The sequence below is a fragment of the Erpetoichthys calabaricus genome, chromosome 8, assembly GCF_900747795.2.
Source record: "Erpetoichthys calabaricus chromosome 8, fErpCal1.3, whole genome shotgun sequence".
Classification (NCBI taxonomy): Eukaryota; Metazoa; Chordata; class Cladistia; order Polypteriformes; family Polypteridae; genus Erpetoichthys; species Erpetoichthys calabaricus.
In genome coordinates, this window is record NC_041401.2 from 114,645,651 (window position 1) to 114,656,279 (window position 10,629).

The window sequence follows — 10,629 nt, forward strand, 5'->3', positions numbered from 1 at the left end:
AAATACGGAATGGTGCCGCGTTTGAGAATGAAATTGCGCGTCCCGTTTTGAATCAATACTGGACGGGATTTATCCCGTATTTTTTTTATAATTTTTTTTTTAAAGCAGCGTCTCATGCAAATCATCCCACACGCATTTTATGAAGATGCCTCCTTTCCTACTTTTGATTGGGTAATACTTGATGTCATCGTTAGTTTGATTGGTCTTTTTAACTGTCCAGTGAGGAGGGCGTGTCTTTTAAGTACAGTCTGCAAAGTGTTGGCACTGAGATGTGGCGTCAGCGCCATAGTTGAAGCCCCTAACGTTGCGGTCAGCAAGTCGGCTAACATCCGCCATGTGCCGTCTTTCAGTTGCGAGAAGCAGATCATAGAATGGTTGAAACTGTTGCCCCTAACGTTGCGCCACGGCGTGTGGTTCGTTTATACCTCGTGTCTTCTCATGAAAGTTTTATCTCGCGAATATGTTATTGCAATCCGCAGCGGGAGCGTTTCTATAAACTTAATTTAAACTTACGTTTTACACCGTGCTTTGTTTCCCTTATGAACATGCTTGTATGCTTAAGTCGCTCCGTTCTCAATTGTTTAATTAATTTTTTGCTGTTCGCTGTTTGTGGCTCTTCCTTCATTGTCCCCTACTTCGTTCTTTTATCTCGCGAATATGTTATTGCAATCCTTAACGGGAGCGTTTCAATAAACTGATTGAAAATAGTTTTGCATTTACCTTTTTAGTAAAAGGCGAGCTTTTAAGCCTGAGAAATCACCCCGTAAATGCACACGTTTAATTGCACATGTGTTAATATGTATGGTTACACAGTATTAAAAGACAGTGAACAACGTCAGTTACCTTTGTTCCCGCGTTTGATAAAAGGTGAGCTTTTAAGCCTGAGAAATCACCCCGTAAATACACACGTTTAATTGCACATGTGTTAATATGTATGCTTACACAGTATTAAAAGACAGTCAAAAATTAACGTCATTTACCTTCGTTCCCGCATGTGACTCGTGCTGTAAATCTCTTCCTTGTTTTTAGTTCACGTGATTACGTAGGAGGCGTGATGACGCGATACGTGACTCCGCCTCCTCCATTACAGTGTATGGACAAAAAATATGTTCCAGTTATGACCATTACGCTTTGAATTTCGAAATGAAACCTGCCTAACTTTTGTAAGTAAGCTGTAAGGAATGAGCCTGCCAAATTTCAGCCTTCCACCTACACGGGAAGTTGGAGAATTAGTGATGAGTCAGTCAGTGAGTGAGTGAGTCAGTCAGTCAGTCAGTCAGTGAGGGCTTTGCCTTTTATTATTATAGATTTCATCTGATGCAATGCTTACTAGTACTTTTCCACAAAATTACCTCATCAAAAGGCACTGGATAAAAGAAAAGAATTTGAGAGAACTTGATGAATATGCAAAGGACACAGTGTTTAATATGAGCCAGAGAGAGCAATGGAGATTTGAGGGACAGAATATTTTGGAGACATGAGAGAGAGACACAAGAAAACATCATGCTGTCAGGGGGCAAAAGTAACAGTATTGTATAAGTTTGTCATGTACAAAATGAAAATGCACCCCAAAAGATACAAGTATTAAGGAGGAAAAAAAGACTACGTGATGACTTGCACTTTAAAAGACCACCTTGTCTAGATTCAGAAAAAAGACCCACCATGTACAAAGACATCTGTACTGGTTTAAGAAAGGCCTGTGAACTCTGGAAGTACTCAAGATTAACTACCCAATATCAAGCTTGCTGTATGACACTGATCTTAACCGTTCAAGTTGTATGTTTTCCACTGCCTTTAAGATTTCTAACACCACTGCAGTTTGGCCTGCTGCTCTACACCTTTTACAGTGATTTGCGACATTTATTGAAAACGTATTGCTACAGTAAGTCCTAATTTCTCACAACAAACATTATTATCCCATTTGTTCTCCTCATTCATCAAATTCACCATGTACGTCTTACATCTATCCTTAATCCCATTACTATCAATCATAATGTTCCATTCAGAAATATGCATAACGTCTTAAATGTGCCCTCGTGGTCTTTGACACATTTCCGTTTACTTCCTTATTCTGTAGGTCACTTGCAACCTTCCAACTCTTAGTTTCATGCACTCTCACAAATGACTTTTCATGATTTTGCCTAGCTTTCTTGTAGATCTTCGTCATCTTCTACCTTTGTCTTCCTCTTCATCTTCTCAATTGCCAACTCTCTCTCACCTTTCCTTATTTAATGCTGGAACAATGACTAACCATTTGGGTCTCCATTTTTAAAGAGTCTGTATATTTACTGAATATAAATATAATACTGCTGTTCTGCACCTCTAAATTTAGATAAAAATTAATATTCTTAGTGACAGTAGCATCTTTGCTATCTGTGTTAAATAATAATGTTTAAGGTAAAATATATATTAAAAGAAGAAAAAAAAGCAGAATAAATGACCTTTTACACAATAACAGCTTTTGCTGCTAATATTAAAGTAATAGTTTTCAATTAATTGTGTTTTTGTTATTTTCCCATATTTATGTATACTGTAACTGTATATTTTGTGATATATATATATATATATATATACAAAAAATTGAAATAATTAAAGCACATCAATGAAAAAAATTGTGAAAATATTAAAATAGTGAAAATAATAATGTGTAATTATTTAAATAATTAAGCCATATCAGTTTAACCAAAGCAAAAGCTACCTTCATTGTTTTTATAAACTGCCATGTGCCAAAAACATTGAGGTAGTGAAGAATTACAGAGGTCAGTTGTATTTCACCAAATGTCAATCTGCAAGAGAATATGCAACACGGGCTGTAGTCAAGGTGGGAACAAGCTGTCCTTCTGAAAGGTAGAGATTGCATGATTTAAAAGCAGTCCTACAAGTAGGGCAGAATACTAATATATAGGCTAAGCGCCTTTGAGATCAGCAAGTGCAGGCAAGGATAGCCGAGGAGGTGCCTTGCCTCATGAATGATACCTAGAATAAATACGCTGAAGAAAAGATTTTTCTAACTACTACCTGGAGACTGATTTTGACACAGCAGAAGGGGAATCATTCTGTTGTATGTTTTGACTTTTCAGGTTAAATACTCAAAAGGAGCATCATTAATTTTCCAAATTGTAAATGTTGAACAAATGATGCAAGCTTGTATTTGTCAAACTCTTCAGTTGAGGTTTTCTTCTTCTTTTTTTATGAAGGTTTTACAGCCCATTTTATCAGCACAATAAATGGCATTGAGCTCTCTGGGAATTTTGTGAACTAGCTCTCTCTCTGTTTATATATATATTGTGAAAAGGTGCTATATGGGCACCGACCCAACACAGACTGACACCGTGAGGCACACGTAAAATCAATAAACTTTTATTTTCTACACCTGTGGGGCACGTCTTCCCCGTGTCCTACAGGCACAACACAGTCCCAAAAGACACACCAAACAAAACACCACCACAAAACACTCTTCCTGTCCTCCACTCCTCTCGGCAGCTTCGTCTCCCTCCTCCCGACTCTGGCTCCTTGAGTGGTGGCTGCAGGGTCTTCTTATAGTCCACCTGGAAGTGCTCCAGGTGGTAATTAGCCTAATTAGGCTGCACTTCTGGGTGTGGCTGCATCACAGCCCAGATGGCCTCATTAAGTCATTCAGCTCCCCCTGGAGGTGGCCACAGAGCCCAAAAGGCATGAGCTCTGCTCTGATATTCCACGATTGTGGCCCCGATACCGCCCAGGGGGGCTGCCACCAAGTGTTCCATGGAACGTGATGAGCCTCCCATGGCAGCTTCCCTGGATTCAGTGCCAAAGGGGCATCTTGGCCAGGCATGGGCCCTGGCCATCTGTCACAAAATTATATATATTGTGACAGATAGGGGCGTTCTTGCTCCCTTGAACCCTCAGATCAAATGCCAGGCACCAAGTAAAAGTCCAATAATTGAATTTATTTGAATTATTATGTGCACAAAGCACCCTCCTCTCCACAATACTCATAAACAATAACTATAATCAATAAACAATCAATCCTCCACTCTCCCAGATGTGTTGCCACCCTTCCACCCAGCTCAGCTCAACGCTCTGGTGTTTTCCCAGTCTTTTATAGTCCCTAACCCGGAAGTGTTTCCCATCCTTCAGTCCATGTGACTCCTTATCACTTCCGGGTCAGATAAAAAGTCCTCTTCTTCATCCTGGAAGCACGTCATTCCTCTTGTCCATGTGACTCTGAAGTACTTCCAGGGCGTAGGGCAAATAGTCGCTGCTCCTCCCTGCAGTGCCTTCTAGCGGCCCCCATGGTATCCAGCAGGGCTGTAAAGGAAAACTCCAATGTCCATAATTCCCTGCTGGCATTCGGGGCACCTCCATGCTGCAGGGAGGGCTCCACCTGGCGGCCTGGGGGTATTGGCCGGGATGAACGGCCGGCCATATATCACAATAATATATATATATATATATATATATATTGTCACACACATGCGATTAGGAGGCACTCAAAAAGCCTAAAGGTGAGTGAAACATCACAAGATGAAGGGATGTCACGTGGTACTTACCGGAATCTCTTCTCTCCACAAAAAAAACAAAAAATAAATAACTCCACTTCCGGGTTCCAAAATGGCCACCACGACATCACTTCCGGTCACATGAGATGAAGTTACTTCCGGCTCTTCCAAATGACTTCACTTCCGGTTTTCATCTAATGACGTTGTTTCCGCTTCCTGTTGCAACGTCACCTCCTGCCAACCATTTCCTATTCCCATAATACCATTCTGTATATAAACACCATTTTGGTATAAACTTTGTCAAATGTTAACTCTTGGACTTTTGATCATTTATTTGCTACTTTGTCCGCAGGACAATATATGGGGACAGTCCCCAACACTTTATTTTTGTGAAAGCTTCTTTCTTTATCTGAAGAATTCTCACAATTGGCGTAGCCGGCAGGATTTTCTTTTTGAAACAATGTCTGAAGAGCAGGACCTTACAACTATCCTAACAATGATCATGGGCGATCTCAGTACGTTAAAATTACAGATGGGCAAAACCCAGACACAATTAACCGAGTCCGAGGCTCGTGCCGCTACTGCAATACGGACGGAGACCGCTCAGTCATTGCCAACTCAATTGACCAATTTGACAAAAGATGATGACATCAAAACCTATTTTTTTGGTGTTCGAGCGTACCGCTAAGTGGAACGCATGGCCAAGGTCAGAGTGGGCGTACCTACTGGCCCCCTACGTGAAGGGAATAGCGCAGAGGGCTTACTACGATTTAACCGAGGAGCAGGCTGCTGATTATGATGCTCTAAAGGTCGAGGTGTTCAAACGCTATGGCATATCTACAGAACAGCAGGCGAGAGAATGGAGGGAGTGGCAGTTCAATCCAGATCGGCCTCTACAAACACAAGCTTTCGAGGCTTGGAACAAGGTTTGTCGGTGGCTACGGCCCGATATAAATAGCTCCCATAAAATGGGTGAATTACTGGCGTGTGAGACCTTCGTTCATGCCCTCTCTGACCATATCGCCCAGCAAATCCGGAAACAAAACTAAGATAAAATGGACACCTTGATTAAAATAGCAGCGTGTCACTGGGCAGCTTGTAAATCGGGGCGATTGGAACGGTTCTCTCGCCGTAACCAACAGGTACGTGGGGCAGCTCCTGAGCCCACCCCCTGACAAGCTCCTGAGGCTGCCGTCCGTAGAAGGAATAAACCATTCCACCTTCCCCGCTGTTTCAAGTGTGGGGAGATGGGCCATCTGTCACCCAATTGCACTTGCAAGCCCATGGACTGCTCGTTGGTGAAGGGAGAAAGGTATTGTGTCACTGTGATTACCCCTTTGTCTCTTCCTTATACAGGTGCAATTATTATAAATGGCAGAAAGGTAAGGGCAATGTTCAATTCCGGGAGTAACATTTCCATTGTTGCTTCCCGATTCGTTTTACCGCAACAGTGGCTAAAAATAAAAACTAGCCTAAAATGTATACACGGAGACATCCGGTATTATAAAACAGCTAAATGTGTGGTCTTGGTGGCTTAACCTATAACTCAAATGGCCATGGCTGTGTTACCGGATCCTCCTTTACCAGTCATATTAGGAAGAGATTGGAATGAAATTAACAGCGGTAAAACGTAACTGCTCCCGAAAAGAGTTTAGGCTTAATAATGGAGAATGCTACTCCGACTGCCTCCATGCCGTGTACAACAGTCGCTAGGACCCATACAGATACCCAGTGCAGAGGAGTTGATGTCCCATCATCCTCTACAGGGAGCTAGTACAGTTAACATGGAGGACGTGGTGACAGAAGCCCCTCCCATTGAGGTCAATAGAGACCATATACAAAATTTATCAGCCCAATTCCTAATTACCCCTTCATCATTTAAAAGAGAACAATGGAATGATGATTCCTTAAAATCTGCAAGGAATGCAATATTATCTACAGAGGGTTACACAACCCTAGATCTCATGCCACTGATGCCTTTCTTTGTAATACAAAATGAATTATTGTATAGAATGGCAGAACACGGGGGTGAAGTGCGAGCGTTGCTGGTAATACCATGCACTTTTAGGCGACAAGTGTGTGAATTAGCGCATGCTCACCTTCTAGGAGCCCATTTAGGCTCCGAAAAAACATTGGAGAGGATAAAACTCCGATTTTATTGGCCAGGAATTAATGAGGAGGTCCGATGTTTTTGTGCTTCATGTCCCGAATGCCAACATCGTCAGATTCCTAGGAAGGACCGAGCTCCTCTTGTTCCTCTACCCCTAATTGATATTCCCTTTGAACGAGTCGGTATTGATCTCGTAGGACTGTTAGAACCCTCGTTAAAAGCCTTTAAATATATTTTAGTCTTAGTAGACTATGGCACTCGATTTCCTGAAGTTGTTCCCTTGCGCTCAGCTACTTCAAAAAACATTGCATGGGAATTAGTAAGGATATTCACTTTTGTAGGGATCCCCAAAGAGGTTCTGACTGACCAAGGGACTCCCTTCACATCGGAGATGTTCAGGGAAGTGGCTAAATTACTCAAAATAAAACATTTGAAAACATCGGTCTATCATCCCCAAACTGATGGGTTGGTAGAACGATTCAATCAAACTTTAAAACATAGGTTACGTAAAGTAGTTAACGAGGATGGGAGAAACTGGGATCAGTTACTTCCTCTTGTCTTGTTTGCATATCGGGAAGTCCCACAGGCCTCTACTGGTTTTTCCCCTTTCAAATTATTATATGAAAGACAACCCCATGGGCAATTGGATATGTTAAAAGAAGGTTGGGAATAGGAGGTCCTTCCTACCTCAAACATAATAGAATATATCGCACAATTACACGAAAAAAATTAGACCTATTTTTTTTTTAATATTTTTATTTTATTAATTTTTATTGTAATCATTCCATACAAACAGATCAATTTATAACCCAACAAATTTGAAGACTAATCAAACCCCACCCCTGAGAAGGAGAGCTTAGCTAAAGGAAAATTGCTTAAGGCTTATTAATAAGGCAACATTAGACAAAAGAAAGGGAGAAGTAAATATCTATGTAAATAAGAGATGGAGAAGGGAGTTAAATGCAATAATAGTTATTTATCTTATTCTAAAATAATATTGATTAAATCCTGCCATGTTTTGAAAAAATGTTGTACAGATCCTCTAACTGAAAATTTGATTTTTTCCAATTACAAATAATATAAAACATCGGTTTCCCAGACTTATCAGAGGAGAATTAGGATTCTTCCAATTTAACAAAATAAGTCTGCGTGCCAAAAGTGTAGTGAATGCAATCACCGTTTGCTTGTCCTTCTCCAATTCCAGTCCATCTGGAAGAACACCGAACACAGCTGTTAATGGGTTAGGAGGGATTGTGATACTAAGGCTGTCTGAGAGGCACTTAAATATTTTTGTCCAAAATGATGTTAGTTTGGTGCAGGCCCAAAACATGTGACCCAGTGAGGCAGGAGCTTGGTTGCAGCGCTCGCAGGTCGGATCCTGCCCTGGAAACATTTTGGACAGTTTTAAGCGAGACAGATGTGCTCGATATATAATTTTTAGTTGAATAATTCTATGCTTTGCGCATATAGAACTCGAGTGAATTCTCTGCTTTGCTACCTTCCACTCCTTTTCTGATATATTGATTAAGAGATCTTCTTCCCAATGTCCTCTTGGATCTTTGAAAGGTAGGGACTCTAATAAGATTTTATATATTGCGGAAATAGTGTTTGTTTCCTCGAAATTGAGCAGTATTTTTTCCAGCATTGTGGAGGGTGCAAGGTGGGGGAAATCGGGCAATTTCTGTTTAACAAAATTTCTAATTTGAAGATAGTAAAAGAAATGTGTAGCTGGGAGGTTGAATTTTGAACGTAATTGTTCAAAAGATGTAAATATGTTGTCTATATAAAGATCTCTGAGCATTTTAATCCCAAAACTTTTCCAGGTATTAAAAACTGGATATACTTGCGAAGGTTGAAAGAGGTGGTTCTCTTGCAGAGGTGCCACTGATAAAAGATTTTCCATCTTAAAATGCTTTCTAATTTGGTTCCATATTCTGAGTGAGTAAAGCACAATTGGGTTATTAGTATATTTGTGATAACTTTCATTTATTGGAGAGCAGAGCAGGGAATATAAAGAAGTACTACAGGATTTTACTTCTATTGCGGACCAAGCCTGTGTATGTTCATTTATTTGTGTCCAGGTTTTTATGGCTTGTATGTTTGCTGCCCAGTAATAAAACTGAAAATTAGGTAAAGCCATGCCACCTTCTGCCTGAGGTCTTTGTAGGGTCGCTCTTCGGATACGTGGGTGTTTTGAGTTCCAAATGAATGAGGTTATTGTTGAATCTAACTGTTTAAAAAACGATTTATTGATATATATTGGAATGTTTTGAAATAAAAAGAGAAGTTTAGGAAGGATATTCATATTAACAATGTTAATTCTTCCGGCTAGAGTGAGATGAAGGGTTGACCATCTATGCAAGTCTTGCTTAATTTTTTCCATACAGACGCCAAAATTTTGTTGATAAAGAGCTTTATGTTTACTTGTGATATTTACCCCTAGGTATTTAAACTGATCTGCTATGGTAAAAGGTAGGGTGTCTAATTTAATATTATATGCTTGTGAATTCACTGGAAAGAGTATACTTTTATTCAGATTAATTCTAAGACCAGATATCTTTTGAAATTCTGTTAGTGCTGTTAAAACAGCAGGGACAGTGTTTTCTGGGTCTGATATATATAAGACCATATCATCTGCATATAGAGAAATTTTCTGTTCCAGTCCTTCTCTGACAATCCCTTTTATCTGATAAGAATTTCGGCAGTGAACCGCCAGTGGTTCAATAGCGATTGCAAACAACAGTGGCGACAAGGGACATCCTTGTCTGGTACCACGTTCTAGTTTAAAGTAGTCTGAGCAAATGTTATTAATACAAACTGAAGCTTCTGGATTGGTATACAGTAGTTTGATCCAAGCACAAATATTCGGGCCAACCCCAAATTTTTCCAATGCAGTGAAAAGGTAATTCCATTCAATCATGTCAAATGCCTTTTCTGCGTCTAATGATAGTAATATCTCTGGGGTGTTTGATTTTGCTGGTGAATATATAACATTAAACAAGCGTCGGAGATTTGAAGATAGGTGTCGGCCTTTAATAAATCCAGTTTGATCTTGTGATATTACCGAGGGCAGCACTTTCTCCATCCTTCTAGCTAGGATTTTTGAGAGTATCTTAACATCATTATTCAGGAGTGAAATTGGTCTATATGATGCACATTGTAACAAGTCCTTATTTTGTTTATGAAAGACGGTGATTAATGCTTGTCGAAATGTTTGAGGTAGTATTTGGTTGTCTCTAGCTTCTGTAAATGTTGCCAATAAGAGGGGAGCTAGCTGAGTGGAGAATTTCTTATAAAATTCTATGGGGTAACCATCAGGGCCTGATGATTTCCCACTTTGTAGTGACTTTATAGCGTCTAGTAATTCTGTTAGCGTTAGAGGTTTATCCAGTTCTTCAGCACTTAAAGCATCTATTTGTGGTATTTGTGAATTATCCAGAAATGCATTAGATTGTGTGTTGTCTTCTTTGGGCTCAGTGGAATATAAAGACTTATAGTAATCTCTAAATGTGTGCATTATTTTATTATGGTCGATGATTTCTTCTCCATTCTTGTTGGTGATTACTGGTATTGCATTGTGAACTTCTTGTTTATGAATTTGTTGAGCTAAAAGCTTATTAGCTTTTTCTCCGTGTTCATAGTAATGCTGTCTAGACTTATAAATAAGTTGTTCAGTTTCTGTAGTTGTTAAGATGTTAAGTTCTGTATGTAGGGCCTGCCTTTTCCTGTGGAGAACTTCATTTGGACGCCTGGCTTGTTCTTCATCTATTCTAGTAATTTCATTTCTTAGCTCAGACACTTTCTTGGTTTCTAATTTATTTCTGTGGGAAAGATATGAAATAATCTGTCCTCTTAAGAAGGCCTTTAGAGTTTCCCAGAGTGTTCCTGCAGAAACCTCTGTGGACGTGTTTGTCTCTAGGAAATTAGACCTATTTTAAAAGAAAACTTGGAGAAAGCTCAAGCAGCGCAGTCCAGATATTACAACAGAAACACCTCCATTCAGGAATTTGTCCTGGGTGATCGTGTAATGGTTCTCAT